Genomic DNA, 6,050 nt, shown 5'->3' with positions numbered 1-6,050 from the left:
GTAGAAAAAGCGGTCACCACAACCATTTTATGGCTTTGCAACCCTTTAATTAACCCTATCACTAATTGTAGCAACCTAGTGATTATTAATCATGAACAACCACTTAGCCCTCATCACCACATCTTTGAATCTCCATATTTTAGAACTTAACATATATCACATTGGCGATGTCGCATAACCTTTATCTTAACCACCTCACTACTTCAAAACATTCAATAACCTAGCATCCTTAACCCTTGCGATGAAGTGAACACTTCTTTTGAGCTAATCATTATTCCCTTTGCAACTTCACATCCATAAACCTTAACTTACAAATTAACGTTGTGATGTTTTGATCACTAGTTGTCTCCACTTCTCTACTCACAACTTACTTTACCTTTGACTGCGAGAGATGTAGAGACTAACTAGCTTCTAACCACTATGGCTACATTTAACAACCTCACAAATTAAAGATTACCTTGAAAATCATAAGTTGAGATGCCACAATTCAAAGCTTTATTCCACTTCACATCCTTAACCATTATCCTTAATTCACGAGATGTACAACGTTAACCTCCTGATTGAGTGCTCCACAACATCACTACCATTGAAATGGTCAAAAAACATAATGCACAGATATAACAATTAAAAGGTTTTCACAACTTTGTGACTTAAAAAAATTTAGACTATAACCTTATATCATGTGAATTTAAAAGCTTAGCTTAGGGATAAAGATATTTATACATATAACAAAAGTTTTAGCATATCTTTTTAAAATTATAAACCAAAACCCTGATGACTTTGAAAAACCCTATGGTGTGACTAAAATGAAGTTAGGGCTTTCTCTTGGAAATTGGTGACAACTTATGAAACCTAATCATGAAAACATACATCTTCCTAATTTTCACAAGAGAGCAAAACTTTAAGTGTAGTGAAAATTTAGGCCATCAGAGGCTCTATCCAGGGATAACGGATAGTTTGTTATGCCCTTAATATTGGTGTATATAGGGTTATGAATAGTCAACTTGTGGATGTCTTAATCCTTAATTAAGTCATGTTATCATTATTATATTATTATTTAGGTAGGTAGGTCAACCTAGGTGTTATGTAGGGTTGTGTCTATTTAACCTAAGCATAATTAGGTATATATAAGAGGTTGTGACTCTTATTTCAACATCATATTGTGAAGTGTGTTCTCATTGGAGATATTTTGAGATTTCCCCCTCGAAGTGACCTATTACTCTTAGTTATTATCAAATATTAATATATTATTTCATATTATTTCTTCTATTTTGTAAGTTATTTCGTTACAAGTGGTATTAGAGCATAATCTTGTCACCATAGAGGCAAGATTTTTTCTCAACATAGGGGTGATTTTGGGAAGAACATAACTTTCAGATTTTAGTGAATTTAAAAAGATTTCTCAAGGGTTTTTGAAGACCATGTTAAAGAAGCTATACTTCAAAAATAATAGGAATTGAAGAAAATGTGAGAAAATTATTGTAAAATTTGTATTTCTACACAAGTTATTGAGATCTTCATATCTCTCACATCATGCCGAATTGGAGTATAACTTGTATTGGGTTTTTGGATACATAGTAGAGGAGCCTAAATTTGAAATCTTGGAGAAATTAAAAAAATAAATAAACAAGGTATTGCAAAATTAGGAAAATTCTCTCTCAAGGCAACACATTTGTTAATTTTTTGGGGATTTTTTCCAAGGGTATCTTGGCCCCAGTAAGTTACAATAAAAAAATAAAAATAAAATCAGAGAATTTACATTTGTAAGAATTTTCCTTAGGGCAAAATTCACCCAAGACCAAGGAACTCAAGCACAAGCACAACATTAGACCAAAAAGAGTATGATCAAAATGATGATATAATATTCATTCAATATGTATTGATATGAAAGTACACTAGGAGTGCCAGTATATAAAGGCCTCTAGAATGCTTCTAGAATGCATAGGAATCAACATCATGATAAGTCATACAACCAAGCACATGTCCACTAGATATGGGTTATCCTACATTAAGCATAGGAGTAAGTGTGATGATGAGAGGATAAGCCTACAAAGATATAGGATGGAAAATTATGTTGTAGACACCATGTGCTAAATTAGGAGTGTGAATAATTGTGTCGTCTACATGAAAACTTTGTTAATTATGCAAACTCCAGTGTTGTAGACACCATGTGTTGAATTAGAATTTCTTACTCAGGTGTTGTCAACATGACAACTCGTAAGAGTACGCAAACTCCTAAGTGTCTCATCTAATAAATAATAAAATAATGCATTAACCTAAGTAAAATTAAGTAAAGTGTAATAAGTAAATACTCATTTACACCAACACCCCCCTTAAGTGCAACTTAGGGGAACACACTTAAGCTTACAAAAGCTAGAATGAAATGCATGATGGGCCCGGCTACTAGGTCATGTTAGGTACCCATGTTCATAATGAAATGCAATCTCTCATAAAGTGGAGAAAGAGGGAAAACCTCATAGGAAAAACCCTCCCACAAAAAGAGAGATGAAAAGACAAGATTCATGGATGGATGGAGTAATCAAGACCCCCCCCCCCCCCCCCCCATATTACGACATACATCAACTATATACAAAAGAGAAATATGAGAAGGAAAAAATCGCATAAGAGGAAAAAGTCCCCCCATAAAAGAGAAGAAGGAGACAAGGTAGTCCCCCCCCCCCCCCCCCTAAATATAGTCTGTCGATCAGTGATAGCTACTACAATGTAGAAGCTGGTCCATGACTGTTGAATAATTTTCCTCCCCTTTGGAAGAAACGATGGTAGAGGTACTAGTGAGATGCTTCCCCTATGTGTGGAAAGAATCCTGAAGATGAAATGTGTCTCTAAAACCTGCTCAACTGTCCCTGTCCTGATATTGATGGTGGCTCCTTCTAATACTACAGAAAAGAACATGTGCAAATTGAGCAAGGATGTATGTAGAACCTGTTCCAAAGAACAAAGTGTCTCCTCAAATGATAAAGAGAAAGTATGCAGTTGTTGTTCATAAGAATCCACAATCATATCAACCTATAAAGACTGATCATGTAGAGAATGGACACGAGGGTCAGAGTGAGCCCTCGCAACAATTGAAGAAGGATCTTCTCCATCAAAGAGAAGATGTATATCATCAATGATGTCTCCCAAATCTACTATATATGACTCCACAAACAAACTTGAAATATCTGCTATGTAGTCATCCACTAATGTTGGAGCTGGAAGACAAGGTGTACCCTGCTGTGCTAAATCTATCACCGTGGAAATATGTGCATGTGGAATTTACTGATGTTGTGACCTCTCCCTGTATCTGTCAATAGGACCTCACATATCTGAATCAGCTGAAGCACTATTGTTGGTGTCACGATCAGTTTCCACAATGCATGAAGTAGTCTCCTCAACAAAGAGAAGATGAATATCATCGATGATGTCTCCCACATCTTCATTGTGAGACCCCATGAACAAACCTACAATATTTGAAATGAAGTTGTCCCATGAAGTTGAAGTAGGAAGACATGGTATATCCTGCTGCACTAAATCAGGAGCATATACAGCTGGAACTGGATCAGTAGTATCAACAGGAGCATCTAGAGGTGTGATCTCAACTAGAGTTGGATGTACCAGAACAGGAGTGACTGGAGATAGAATGTCCTCAAGAAATGGAGGGACTCGTGGATCTCCATATGCTTCCCAAAGAGCCATCCGCATATCATATGAGTGAATGAGCTTTTTAATGACATGCCAAGGATCATCAATCATATTCATTATAATAATATCCAAGATTCTACTAACAGGTGGCTATCTTTCAGTGTCAGAGATCAGTTCATTGGAATATAAATTAAGAAATACTTCCTTATGCTCACTTCTTAGATGATCAATGACTGAAGCACTCAATTTTTTATAGTTCCTTTTTGTCAATGGTGGTCTAATTCCAAATCAACATGTGAAACAAAACTCCTCCATGAGATCAATAAATGTACCCTCCAAAATGCAAAAATAATCAATCAACCCCCCCTAATGTATGATTTGGGCACTCTATACTTAGTGCGATAGCCACATGCCAATTTAGGACCTATTTATGAAAGTAGTATTTTTGTCCATAGAAGTTATAATCTGATTGTAGATCTAGAAAGTAGATTAAAAAAATACATTCTAAAAAAAAAAATGAAACCTAATTATGTGTCTAGATGAGCCCGTACCAAGCATTTGGAGTGGTGAAAATCAGGATTTGCGAGTTGTAGAAAATTTTAGGAACATAGATCTTAAACCACCTACACCAATGTGTACTTCATGAAATTATATCCCAAAACAAAAAACATTGCTCACAAAAAGGAGTCTGTATGAGGGAGATATCATTGTTTGAAAATCGTTGTTGTAATTATTTTTCCTGAATCGCCACTGTCGGGCCTCCAAAAATGAAATGGCTCTAGATTTTGCCTTAGATGTCTAATTTGGATGAAACAAAATATGATTTGGGGTTTTTTTGACCTTCTAAATGTGATGCAAATATCTGATTTGCACTAGTAAGCTTTAATTTTCACCTGCAAAAATCTCTCCTACTGGCCTGATGGCCAAAAATTTTCTAGAAAATAATGCAGATTTGAAAAAATAGTAGAGATGCAGATGAAAAAAGTGTAGATCTAAAAATTAAATCTACAAATCTAAAATGATCATACCAATCTCACAAATTGGGCCTTTGGGTTGCTGGTTTGCAAAAATAATGCTGCCTCAATTTTTTCTATGGCTCAACATAGGCGAATTTATAGTCAATTCATTGAATTGACATTTCAGATGCAATGGTGAGGTCCAATTTGGCTCTAGACGCTCCCAATATCTATGAATTCTCCAGATCTGGGTCAAGCTGCTAAAACAAGAATGGTCTTGAATGACTAGGTGAAGAGAATCTCCCCAAGCTCTGATACCATGTAACAATTTGGTATAGCTCTGATACCATGTAAGAATTTTTCTTAGGAAAAAATTCACCCAAGACCAAGGAACTCAAGCACAAGCACAACAGTTGACCAAAAAGAGTATGATCAAAATGATGATATAATATTCATTCAATACGTATTGATGTGAAAGTACACTAGGAGTGCCTATATATAAAGGCCTCTAGAATGCTTTTAGAATACATAGGAATCAACATCATGATAAGTCATACAACCAAGCACATGTCCACCAGATATGTGTTATCCTCCATTAAGCAGAAGAGTAAGTGTGATGATGAGAGGATAAGCCTACAAAAGTGTAGCACACAAAATTATGTTGTAGACACCATGTGCTAAATTAGGAGTGTGAATAATTGTGTTGTCTATATGAAAACTCAGTTAACTATGCAAACTACAGTGTTGTAGACACCATGTGTTGAATTACAGTTGCTTACTCTAGTGTTGTCTACATGACAAATCATAAGAGTACACAAACTCCTAAGTTTCTCACCTAATAAATAATAAAATAATGCATTAACCTAATTAAACTTAAGTAAAGTGTAATAAGTAAATACTTATTTACACCAACAACATTTCATGTGATTTATTTCAAAAATATTGGTTTCCATCATGACCAAGCCTTCAACAAGAGGCAAAGGGAATGCTACCACACCGGGGAAATCCTTTGATCAAGATTGGGAAGCAACAAAGGATAGTAATCCCAATGAGGAACTTAGTAAGTTCAAGGAAGAGTTTAAGAGGGATATGTGTGAGCTACAAGGAGATATATCAGATATACGAAGCATGTTAAGCACCTATATGAATGAAACAAGGAAGGAGCTCTCAAGCAATCAAGGTGAAACCTTCAAGTTGACTAATAATGACACAAATTTTATTAATCCTATGGGATCTAGGATTTTTTTTCCAAAGGTGGATATGTGTAAATTTTATGGCAAGGATCCTCTAACATGGATAAATCAAATGGATAATTTTTTTGAAGTACATCAAACCCCATATGGACAAAAGGTCATGATGGCTTCCTTATATCTAGAGCCAGGTCAATTCATTTGGCATCATTAGCTTTGTACTCATAGGAGGAAAATGGGTTTCATTGTATCATGGCCAATT

The sequence above is a fragment of the Cupressus sempervirens genome, chromosome 8, assembly GCF_028749045.1.
Source record: "Cupressus sempervirens isolate cs-2001-9-10 chromosome 8, ASM2874904v1, whole genome shotgun sequence".
Classification (NCBI taxonomy): domain Eukaryota; kingdom Viridiplantae; phylum Streptophyta; class Pinopsida; order Cupressales; family Cupressaceae; genus Cupressus; species Cupressus sempervirens.
The sequence above is the reverse complement of the archived record's forward strand: the minus strand, read 5'-3'. Positions refer to the sequence as shown.